Raw genomic sequence first — 12,396 nt, 5'->3', positions numbered from 1 at the left:
TATGCATTCAAGGTCATGGAGTTTGTGTTTGAGATACCAAATTTTATGCATTCAAAGTCATGGATCGAGTTTGCATTTGCAATGCCAAACTCTGTGCATTCAAAATCATAGAGTTTGAGTTTGCGATACCAAACTCTATGCAGTTAAAATCATGGAATCTGCGTTTGCAATAACATACCCTATGCACTCAAAGCCATGAAATTTGGTTTGTGATACCAAAATGTATACAATTAATGCCATAAAGCAGGTTAAGCATTTCAATGTTTATGCCTAATACCAATTCTAAAAACTATTATAGTTTCGTTCAAGCTCCCCATGCATGTGCATTAATGCATTATTTAATCAATGCAATACCCAACAAATACAAACATGGTTGAATTTGTTTTTCCCTTTATTATTATTATTATTATTATTATTATTATTTTATTTCTTTGCCACATCCAATAAATTCCATATGGCAAAGAGGGGGCAATGTACGTACACTACAAGAAAGCAGACTTTTGTCATGGCCCAAATCCATGGGCAAAGACCTTTAGCCACGGATATCGACTGTCGCAAGACCGTGGGGTTTCGACCTGTCACTAAAAGTTTAGCTACAACATAAAACCGTGGGTAAATACTACGGTCCATGTAACAGCTTAAGCCGTAGCAACTTCCCACTGATAATGGCCGTGGGGAAAGCTGTGGCAGTTGCCACTGAAAATGGCCGTGGAAATAGCCGTAGCAAAAGTTGCTTTGCCACGCACATTGTTTGTACAATAGCTACAGACATTGGCCTTGGCTAAAATATTTTAGATTTTAAAATATATATATATACAGCCACCAGTCATCTATAATACTAAACCAAAACTTCTTTTACTAACAAACAGTATTCCGAGTGCAAATCCAAAACAAACAAACATAACAATACAAAACCAAAAAAACAACATCTTGATGACACTAGATACAAGTCATTCAATTAAAAAATCATGAGTTACGCCTGACTTCAAAATACAAATGACTGAATGTACATTAAAAATTAAAATGATACTTCCTAATCCATAAGATAATATCACAATCCAATAGAAAAAAAAAACATCCCAATCCTGGCCCGCCAAAGTCGCATGTATGTCAACAAGCTTAAGGCCCGTCTTCAGGATAGTGGCTTCAATTTGAATACTGGCAAGGCCTAACACTTGGCAACTACTCAGCTCGGAAGCAAGGCTCTCTTCACAATCAGCTGGGAAAGAAACAACAAAATTTTCATAAACAAACACTTTATTTGTTCTTAGAATTTGACGTGGTCTGAGCTCAAGCAACTAAAACTTAATACTAACTGAATTCCGTTAAAGAAAGAACTACAAAGGTAATAGTCATAAATCAGTTGAATCCTTCAAGCTAGAATCCAATCCTAATTGAAAAACCATGTAAATCATTAGAAGAAAGTAAAAAATGAAATTTCAATTCTATGAAGTGTTGTTGGATCAATACCATCTCCAAATAGGCATCGTGTAATTCAATTTTTTGATATATATATATATATATATATATATAAACTTTAAGGGAGGAAAAACACCTCATCAAGGACCGTTGTAACTCAAAGCACCATTACAAAAACAACAACAACTGTACTACTCCTAGAAACGTAGATGCACAACAACATTATTGTGTAATCTTATCGACAAGCAATATGTGTACTAAAGTTCTATAACACAAGTGAACCTAAGCAGCAACAAAGCATCTGAAAGTTGATGTGAGATAATAATAAAGGAAATATCCGTACAATTGGACTAATATGCTAAAAAAAAGATGCCATGGTATAAGGGTCTGTAGTAAGCATATGTTTCCCTTCTTGTAGAATTTTAATACATAATAAACTACACAGAGGTATCTTATAGTTAGCATCAAAAGTGAATGGCTTGAAATTTATATTAAAATGTTGGAGTAGGAAACTTACGAGTGGGAACCGCTGTTGCCTCTTGCTTTTCCTACTAGGATTGATCTTCCTGTTTCTCCAAGTCTCCAAGTCCTTAACAAACTGAGTAGCTTCACTTAACGATTGACGTCTTTCCTTGTCCAGAAGCAGGGGGATACAACTACCAGTTTCCATGTGATCTACGTTGGAAAGATTCCCTACACAAGATTGCTTCATCATCAAATCTTTAATCCAAATAACATCAAATATTGTTTGACTACTCTTAGAAGCTTTAGATGTTTGGACAACTAGGTACATAATTGGGTAATCTCATCAACCATCTACATATGTATTAGAGTATATAAAACAAGTGAATCTAAGCAGACAAAAAACATCTAAAGTAACTATAAGAGAATATTTAGGAAAATATTCGTACATCTAATAAGCCAAAAAATGAGACAAGCCATGGTATAAGGATCTACATTGAGCAGATAATATGACTCTTCTTGTTGAATTTCAGTATAAATAAACTACATTTAGGGATCTTACAGTTAGCATAAAGTGAATGGCTTGAAATTTATAAAAAAATGTTGGAGCAGGAAGCTTATGAGTGGGAATTACCGCTCCCTCTTTTAAATCCAGTTGGTATGGCCCTCCCAGTTGGTCCAAGTCCTCGCCGGGCAATGCTCCTACACTCCCAAGATCTGTATGACCATCTGAAGCAACTGAAGAACGACTGCAGGAAAATACATGAAACTACATCATATAAAAAACAAAGTAGTACAAGAGTGAATTCGTGCATTAAAACTTGTGCGTGATGTGCCATGTAAGAGTGTGATGGATGTACATACTCTTGCTCTAAAGTTCCATGGAGGGGCAATCAATTGTTGGCATCAAAAGTCTGGAATTATGAAAAGTATTAACCCCAAGTGATGTACGAATCAATAATATGACAATAGCCCCATCAAAAGAAAATGCACAAGAACTAAAACTCTTACGACCTTTCTCCCCGAAGTTCTTCTGCCTCTCTTACGACTGCACCAGTTACCAGTTTCTATGAGCTTCATAATAAGAGCATAGATATGTTGGAATTAAACCGTTTCACCTTCAAAAATTAAGTACCATCTCATGTCCCAAATTAAGTACCTTATGTATACCTTAAAAAAACTACAACAGCTTTGGTATACCTTGATACATAAGACCATAGCTTATTGCTTATTGGGCATTACCTTTACTGTAAAGAACAAACAAAATCATACAATAAAATTTCAAATAAGACAATTAGGGTCACTACACTAGTTTCCTATAACAAGTATTAAACGAGAAGTTAATTAATGGTAGTCTGAAAATCTGTGATACGAAGAAAACAAACTGCGTCAAAGCTAGGATGCTGCCTATTTGCCAAAAGCAACACCACTTATGAACCTAATTGCTCTCTTAAGTATTTAGTGGCAAAAAATAGATTACTATTCAATACTTTGTCGCATTACCTCATCAAACAAGTCCGGAAATGGTAGTAATTTACAGGAGAAGCAACAACATCAATTCCACAAACAGAGAATCACTAAAAGGCCAATGTCTAGTTGGAAAGAGTTTATGTGATAAGAAGCTTCTCTAAGAAAATTGACTAGCCAACAAAGCTTTAATTTCACAGGGATAGAAATATAAGCAACAAGTAGAAACAAAGCATTTATACAAGCAAACAAAGCAATCAAATATTGAACAATTAAATATACAAGATAACCCATTATTATATGTATATATCAATCACAAATAAAAGTAGCATTGACAGTGTGTATCATCTTAGGAAAAATGAATGATAAATAGAAAAAAAGGTTCCAACTTCTGACTCACCGAGTATAGAAACCCAAAGTTCACATAAAGAATTATCCTCAACTAAAGAACCAATCTAACCTGAAGAAGAAAAAAATATACACTTTGCTATGAACCAATTGAAAGTAACAGTTAATATGTCCTTTCAAGCAAAAAAAAACTATTAACAGGTCCTTCATATGACAAATTATAATAAAAGCTGAAAAATACAGCCTTTCTTTGTTTGACGAATTTCCAGTGAAGGCGTCAACGACCGTGCAATTCGGGAAGCAGAGGCGGCACTAAATGCAAACTAACTTGGCACAAACAAATGGACAAAGCCTTAAGTTTTTCAAAGATTGATGGCAGTATATAAATAAAAACAATTTTACAGTTATAATAAATAGAGTTAGCTAATTCCCAGCACCTTTAGGACTACCCATGTTACTTAGTAATGAGTACCAATCCTTAACTCGAAATACTCAATTCTAGAACATTGTTATACCTAACTCCACCTTCCATTTAAGTACCAAGCGAGATCGACTGTTCTGTAACTAGAATGGTTGATAAGGCTAGTAGATATATATATATATATATATATATATATATATATATATATAACAAATCTGGAGTACTTACCCCTCAAAATCGTACTCAACAAATTCATATTTGTACTCTTTCATAAACCTATATACACAAGGAATTAGGGATACAAGAACAAAACCGCTTACAAATGAATGAAGGTTTAAAACAAATTGTAGGCTCATAAGAATATCAACAAAACTAATAAGGACATTCAAGTCTTCAAATCAAAACAATAAAAACCAATCTGCAAAATTTATATGAGAAGAACAAAAAGGAATTTTTTTTTACCTTTGAATTTATGGTAACTTAACACAAAAACCCAAGTTGAATACGACCTGAAAACCATTTCACTACCCCAAGAGTACCTATTTTTTTTTTATAATAATAATAGCAATTAATTTTTTCTTTGATATTCTAGTCTCTAATTCAATTCTAAAATAAGGGTTTTGAGGGACACATGAATATTAAAGAGGGCATACCATTCAATTCGAACAAAGACAGAGTTAAGAAGAGAAGTTCGTCAATTTCTAATTGACCAAGCTTGCACATTTCTACAACATCAAAAAAGTGTTACAGACTCAAGTTAATATCCCCACTACAATTGTTGTCTAATTGAGAACCCTTGTTCAGAAGCCAGATAGCGCAGCTCATATTTGTGAGCTCCATTTCTTCTATTCTTTAATTTCCAAATTAAACATTTTGAAAATTTATAAGAAATTCGACCAGTAAAATTTTTGAAAGTCGGATTTCCCTTCTCAAATCCTATATCGTCAGGAAATTAGCAGCCTTTTAAGATAAAGCAACACTTTTCATGAACTAGGGTTTCGATTTCAAGAAAACATAGAATCATAATGAACATTGAAAACCTAGAGTGAATCTATAGAATTACCATGATAAAGAACAAAGGATATCATTTCTAATTTCTTACCTTTGAGAATCGTTAGAAGAAGACACCCGAGTGCGTCCCCAACTTCAAACAGCAAGATATTTTAACTTCTTTTTTTGTTTTTTTTTTCGACAATACAAGATAGATATTTTAACTTATTTTTTTGTTTTTGTTTTCGACAATACAAGATATTTTAACTCTTATCTCATAATCTCGAGAGAAGATGTTGATTGATCGAGTTCATCTTCGTTGGGTTGAACATTTCTTTTTCGTTAGTTTTCGATGAGTTTAATGTTATATATACGGTACATCTTTGCCTACAGTTCACGACAACAAAAGAAGATCTTAAGCCGTTGGAACACATTCACACAAGTATCTAACGGTTAAGACTGTGGCGCCAGCCACGGCCTTAACCGTAGCCCAACAGTGGCTAAATGCAGTAGAAACTTGTCACGGACCTTTGTCAACTAGCTACGGTCCCTGTCTGTTGCCAAACAAGTGAGGGTTTTGGTCCGTGGCTAAAAATCTGGGACATCCGTGGCATAAACTCTATTTTCTTGTAGTGGTACCTCCACATTCGTACCCTGGCAAACGACTTAATTAGGGACTTAGTCTTTACATTAAGTCTAAGTGACCGATCTTGATTGAAACCTTAAGTGGCTACCTAGATGGCTCAAGTCTTAGCTGAATACCTGGATGGCTCACATGTCCAGTTAGCCACCTAGGCGGCTCACAGTTCCAGTCAGCCACCTGGATGCCTCACAGTTCCAGTTAGACACTTGGACGCCTCACAGGTCTAGATAATCACCTGAGCGGTCACATGTTCAGTTAACCAGTCTTATCTAGTGAGAGTCTTGGACGACTCACAATTCCAGTTTCCACCTAGACGGCTCACATGTTAAATTAGACATTTGGATGGCTCACAGGTCTGGTTAATCACCTGAGCCGATCACATGTTAAGTTAACCAGTCTTGTCTAGTGAAAGTCCTTGTGCTCTTAGACCTCTTATTTTCTATTTCTATAAATATGACTCTTCACTTAACAATGAACTACGTTTTTTAGAGACTTGATTCTGGAAACATATTCTGGATACGTAGGCAACCGTTAAAGATACAGTCTCACTCTTTACACAACATACTCCCTTGCAGATTCAATAATGTGTTTGGATAAATTCTTATCCAAACACTTGATATATCATTGATTTCATTCTCATTAATTTCTTGTTACTTCAATTATTATCTCTGAGCTAATGGAATATAACACCTATTAACTTATAAACACGACTCCTATTTTTCTTTAATTCTTTTTAAGAAAAATAAAGGTAATCTTTGCTTCAATTTGGTTCCATGATATGATGTTAACCTGGAGCAAGTATGGCTTTTACTATAATTACTTCCACAGCTACATATATTGATGTTCCAGGAGTTGTAAGGACTTATGGTGTTGCACTCTTTTTCCTTAAATCGGATTTTTTCCCATTAGGTAATCTTGACAAAATTTAAATGAGGTAACACTATGGTTGTCCAAACGCAAAATTTGAGTTTTCATAAATTTTGCACTTTTGTTTCTCTTCGTTACTGGTTTTTTTGTAGCAAGGTTTTCAATATAAGGCTATAAACTTAGAAGTACAGAACATCCAAAAGGAAGTTTATAAATGGCATTGACCATCCATGGATGCCCACCATGGGGCTTTTAGTAGAGAAGGAGGTTACGTACAACTATATCTTTATAGTGGCATGCCATCTCCCATTTTCAATACACAAGAAATAAGAATAGGTTTCTCCTGTCCCCCATATTATTGACATCTTGCATATATTTTTATCTCTAAACAATTAGATTACAACACGTTATCAATACTGCTCTTACTTCTCATTCTTATAAATAAGAAGCAAAACCTATACATTTACCATGCTAAGGTTACTTGCACTTATCTCATCACAAAGAATAAGAATAAGAAGTCAGAAACTTATATATATAGTTATCATGCTAAGGTTATTTGCTCTTATCTCACAACGAAGAGTAAGAAGCAAGAAACCTATATATAATTACCCTACTAACGTTACTTGCTTGTATCTCATCACAAATGATTAGAATAAGAAGTAAGAATAGTTCTGACAATATGTTATAATCTAATAACTCAAAGAAAAAAACTCGTGCAAAAATAATAAATACAACAATTTGAAGGGGAAGAAAAACTACTATTACCAATTGATTATTGAGAATGAGAGAGTGTGCCTTTATATAGGCATGAATAATAATTTTCTTACCAAGACACAAAGATACAATTAGAAATTAAAACTAAGTAAAACAACTCTCTACTTAGAGGCTCATAATGGAAACATAAATCCAATCAATGTTGTTTATAACACTCAGCCCACGGATGTCCACCACTTCTAAATATATTGCCTTTATAAAAAAAAAACTTTAGCAAACAGAAAATCATTGCAACTATATCGAGATTTCTAAAACCAATGTATAAATATCAATCAATCCTCTAAAAACAAGATGTGTAAATATCGCGATGTCTAAAACAATCAAACAAATAACAAAGTTAACGAATATCGAGAAGAGATGAACAATTTATTACTACTGGGTTAATAACAGAGTAATGAAATCATACCAGTCTTCCCAGTTGCAGTAGCAAAGAGACTACCTATATATATATATATATGCCCGGCTCCTAAAAAAATCTTAAAATAAGTACCAAATCTAAAATAACCTACAACTTCACCTATAAAATGAATTAAATCCTAATTTTTTGTGGATATGATCTACTGACCATAAATATCATCTTTACAAAAATTCATCTTGTTTTCTATCCTCTAACCTAGATAAAAATTGTTGTCCACTTTTAAGAAAATATTTAACTGTCTAGAAATGTCGAGTTTTTGCAATAATCTTATGTCAATGTTAAAAATTGTCGAACGAGCTGAATTTTTGTAGAGATGATCTTTATGGTCAGTAGATCATATCCACAAAAAAATAGGATTCAACTCATTTTGTAGGTGAAGTTGTGGGTTGTTTAGATTTGGTACTTATTTTAAGATCATTTTAGGAGCCGAGATACAAAGAAAAAGAGAGATCAGGTAAAACACTTGATTAATACGGAAGTGATCAGTTAGCAACAAGAGCACTTGATATAAACTAAACTTTTATTTATATATTTGGAATTATATTACAAGGGCTCTGATACCAAAGAAAAAGCGAGATTAGGTAAAACACCTGATTAATGCGGAAGTGATCAGTCAGCAGCAAGAACACTTTATATAAACTGAACTTATATATATATACAGTCCTTCTCTAAAAAGTAGCTACTTAATTTAATATAAAAATAAGTACGTAAGTAAAACTTCACTTAAAAAATGAATTCAACCCTAATATTTTGTGATAATGAAGCACTAATCGTAAAGATTATCTGCACAAAATTTTAACGCATTTGAAAACCTCTAACATAGATCAAAATTGTTGTTATTTTTAAAAAGAAATCTAATAGTCTAGAAATGTCGAGTTTTTACAATCATTTTTTGCCAATGTTAGAGGTTTCCAAATGAGCTGAAATTCTGTAAAGATGATCTTAATCTTAAGTATATCATATCCACAAAAATTGGGATTGAATTCATTTTATAGGTTATGTTTTTAGTTTCATATTTATTTTAAGTTAACTTAAGTAGCTACTTTTTATAGAATTATTGTATATCAGTCCTTCTCTAAAAAGTAGCTACTTAAATTAACTTAAAAATAAGTACGTAAGTAAAACTTCACTTAGAAAATGAATTCAACCATAATATTTTGTGGTTATTAAGCACTCATCATAAAGATTGTCTCCATAAAATTTTAACGCATTTGGAAACCTCTAACAAAGATAAAAAATGTTGTTATTTATAAAAAGAAATCTATTAGTCCAGAAATGTTGGGTTTTTACAATCATTTTTTGTCAATGTTAGAGGTTTCCAAATGAGCTGAAATTTTGTGGAGATGATCTTAATATTAAGTTTATCATATCCACAGAAAATTAGGGTTGAATTCATTTTCTAGGTGATGTTTTTACTTATGTACTTATTGTAAGTTAACTTAAGTAGTTACTTTTTAGAGAATTACTGTATCAGTCCTTCTCTAAAAAGTAGCTACTTAAGTTAACTTAAAAATAAGTACGTAAGTAAAACTTCACTTAGAAAATGAATTCAACCCTAATATTTTGTGGTTATGAAGCACTCATCATCAAGATCATCTCCACAAAATTTTAATGCATTTGGAAACCTCTAATATAGATAAAAATTGTTGTTATTTTTAAAAAGAAATCTAATAGTCTAGAAATTTCGAGTTTTTACAATCATTTTTTGCCAATGTTAGAGGTTTCCAAATGAGCTAAAATTTTGTGGAGATGATCTTAATGTTAAGTATATCATATCCAGAAAATATTATGGTTGAATTCATTTTCTAGGTGAAGTTTTACTTATGTACTTATACAGTCCTTCTCTAAAAAGTAGCTACTTAAGTTAATTTAAAAATAAGTACGTAAGTAAAACTTCACCTAGAAAATGAATTCAACCATAATATTTTCTAGATATGATATAATTAACATTAAGATCATCTCTATAAAATTTCAGCTCATTTGGAAACCTCTAACATTGGCAAAAAATGATTGCAAAAACTTGAAATTTCTGGACTATTAGATTTCTTTTTAAAAATAACAACAATTTTTATCTATGTTAGAGGTTTCCAAATGCCATAAAATTTTGTGGAGATAATCTTTATGAGGAGTGCTTCATAACCACAAATTATTATGGTTGAATTCATTTTCTAAGTGAAGTTTTACTTACGTACTTATTTTTAAGTTAACTTTAGTAGCTATTTTTTAGAGAATGACTGATATACAGTAATTCTCAAAAAAGTATCTACTTAAGTTAACTTAAAATAAATACATAAGTAAAATCTTCACCTAGAAAATGAATTCAACCCTAATTTTTTGTGGATATGATATACTTAACATTAAGATTATCTCCACAAAATTTTAAGTCATTTCGAAACCTCTAACATTGGCAAAAAATGACTGTAAAAACTCGACATTTCTGGACTAATAGATTTCTTTTTAAAAATAACAACAAATTTTATCTACATTAGAGGTTTCCAAATGCGTTAAAATTTTGTGCAGATAATCTTTATGATGAGTGCTTCATAACCACAAAACATTAGGATTGAATTTATTTTCTAAGTGAAGTTTTACTTACGTACTTATTTTTAATTTAACTTAAGTAGCTACTTTTTAGAGAAGGACTGATATACAGTAATTCTCTAAAAGGTAGCTACTTAAGTTAACTTAAAATAAATAAGTAAGTAAAAACTTTACCTAGAAAATAAATTTAACCCTAACTTTTTGTGGATATGATATGCTTAACATTAAGATCATCTCCACAAAATTTCAGCTTATTTTGAAACCTCTAACATTGGCAAAAAATGATTGTAAAAACTCGACATTTCTAGACTATTAGATTTCTTTTTAAAATTAACAACAATTTTTATCTATGTTAGAGGTTTCCAAATGCGTTAATATTTCGTGGAGATAATCTTTATGAAGAGTGCTTCATAATCACAAAATATTAGGGTTGAATTTATTTTCTAAGTAAAGTTTTACTTTCATACTTATTTTGAAGTTAACTTAAGTAGCTACTTTTTAGAGAGTGACTGATATTCAGTCATTCTCTAAAAAGTAGTGTATGAACAGAAATATTCACCACTAAGATCCTATGCCTTGGTCCTCTCCAACTCCTCCCTCTCTTTCCTTTTTTCTCCCTTTTCTTTTCCTCCATTATTCCTTTTTATATCCTCCTTCCTCTTCTCTTATCCCTTGATCTTGTTCTTATCCTCTAGTCCACCTCCACACACCTGTCCCCTTAAGGTTTTGCGGCCCTACCTTAGTACTCCCCGTTCTTGTTCCCTTACGCTGCTTCTTCTTTGACTCTGACCACTCTGATCCCACATGCTTCTGTACAGCCAAACCACCTTTATAGATCTGCAGCCTCGATCCGGTGTTTCACGCCTCCCCTTCCTTACCCTACTTTGGGCTGGCAGACATGCCAGGTCAGTAATCCAAAAAGGGGTTGATACAAATGCCCCCTCTCGGTCCACAAATCTACAAGGATTCGTGGGTCGAGACTCCCCAGGTGTCAAATTACCGATCTGTCTTGTCACTTATCAATCATTCAAACCTTTATGATAATCACGTTCCCCCCTGCTTTGATCTCCGGGCCCTTGCCATGTGTCCCTAGGCACGTGCCCTGCGGCGCACGCCCAACTAGCCCTGCCTCCTTGAATCTCGCGATGCCACACATTTTCCCTTGAATGGCCTCCTTGCCACATGCATGCCTCTTTTACTGTTCTGCCTTTGACTTATCAACTCCCGCCCAACACTCTTATTACGCACCCCTCCCTCTTCCCGACTCTTCACTTTTTTTTTTCCCTTGCTGCCTTCTTCGTTTTTCTCACACCATTTTTCTTTTGTTTCCTTCCTAGCGAGCTCCTTGCTTTGATCCTACTTCCACCGGTGAAGCTACCCTTGCATCCCGCTCCCGCTCTACATGGCGATCGCCCTTCCTATTCAGGTTTGCATCTGCATCCCTTAGTCTTCTTTTATTTCTATTGTAAGTTTGCTGGTCACTTTTTAGGTCCATTTTTTTCTTGCCTCTCTCTCTTCTTCTGCCCTCCATTCATTCCCTCCTTCATTAGGTGCCTCCCCTCACTTTCGTCCTCATTCTGGTATTTTCCATCCCTTTCCAGTGCCATGTCTGACTCTGAGTCTAGCAGCTTCTCCGCTACTAGATCTACTAGATATGGGTCCCCGACCTCCCAATCAGTCAGATCCGCTGCAGAGTCTGGATCTTCCAGCCACTCTGCCGACCACCCAGAATCTCTTTCCACTGAGTCGACCCGTGGGGCTGCTGCCCCATCCACCTCCGGTAGACCCTCCACGCTACCTCCCCCTCCATCTCACTACCGCAGACCCAATCTGGCCACTGTGCAGACTGCCCACGATATTCCTGAGGACGTGGCCTTAGAACACTTGCCTGGGGTCACTCATTTTCCTCATCTAGTACCACCGCGGCCTAGGTTGTTGGTAGCAACCGTGGGGCAAATAGCGGCTGGCCTCCGATGCCCTTTATCTTTGTTAGATGTAGATGTCTGCAACCACTTTAACATTTCGTCGTGTCAAGGCATTGGCAAC

General features: G+C 34.2%; 1 long non-coding RNA gene across 9 annotated transcripts; it reads right to left on the bottom strand.

The window, feature by feature from the left end:
* Positions 1–953: 953 nt before the first annotated feature.
* Positions 954–5,443, bottom strand: LOC147475082 (uncharacterized). Of its 9 annotated transcripts, none has more exons than XR_015208042.1 (8): positions 5,220–5,443; positions 3,749–3,808; positions 3,052–3,128; positions 2,896–2,955; positions 2,746–2,795; positions 2,516–2,630; positions 1,937–2,112; positions 954–1,219 (listed from the first exon to the last, which is right to left on the bottom strand). It is a non-coding gene; the product is annotated as an uncharacterized LOC147475082 (long non-coding RNA). The 9 variants fall into 9 exon arrangements; XR_015208037.1 differs by having other exon boundaries at positions 2,896–2,999; positions 3,082–3,128; XR_015208035.1 differs by having other exon boundaries at positions 2,896–3,128.
* Between the last annotated feature and the right edge of the window lie 6,953 nt (positions 5,444–12,396).

This window comes from Coptis chinensis, chromosome 9 (genome assembly GCF_015680905.1).
Source record: "Coptis chinensis isolate HL-2020 chromosome 9, ASM1568090v1, whole genome shotgun sequence".
Classification (NCBI taxonomy): domain Eukaryota; kingdom Viridiplantae; phylum Streptophyta; class Magnoliopsida; order Ranunculales; family Ranunculaceae; genus Coptis; species Coptis chinensis.
The sequence above is the reverse complement of the archived record's forward strand: the minus strand, read 5'-3'. Positions and strand labels throughout refer to the sequence as shown.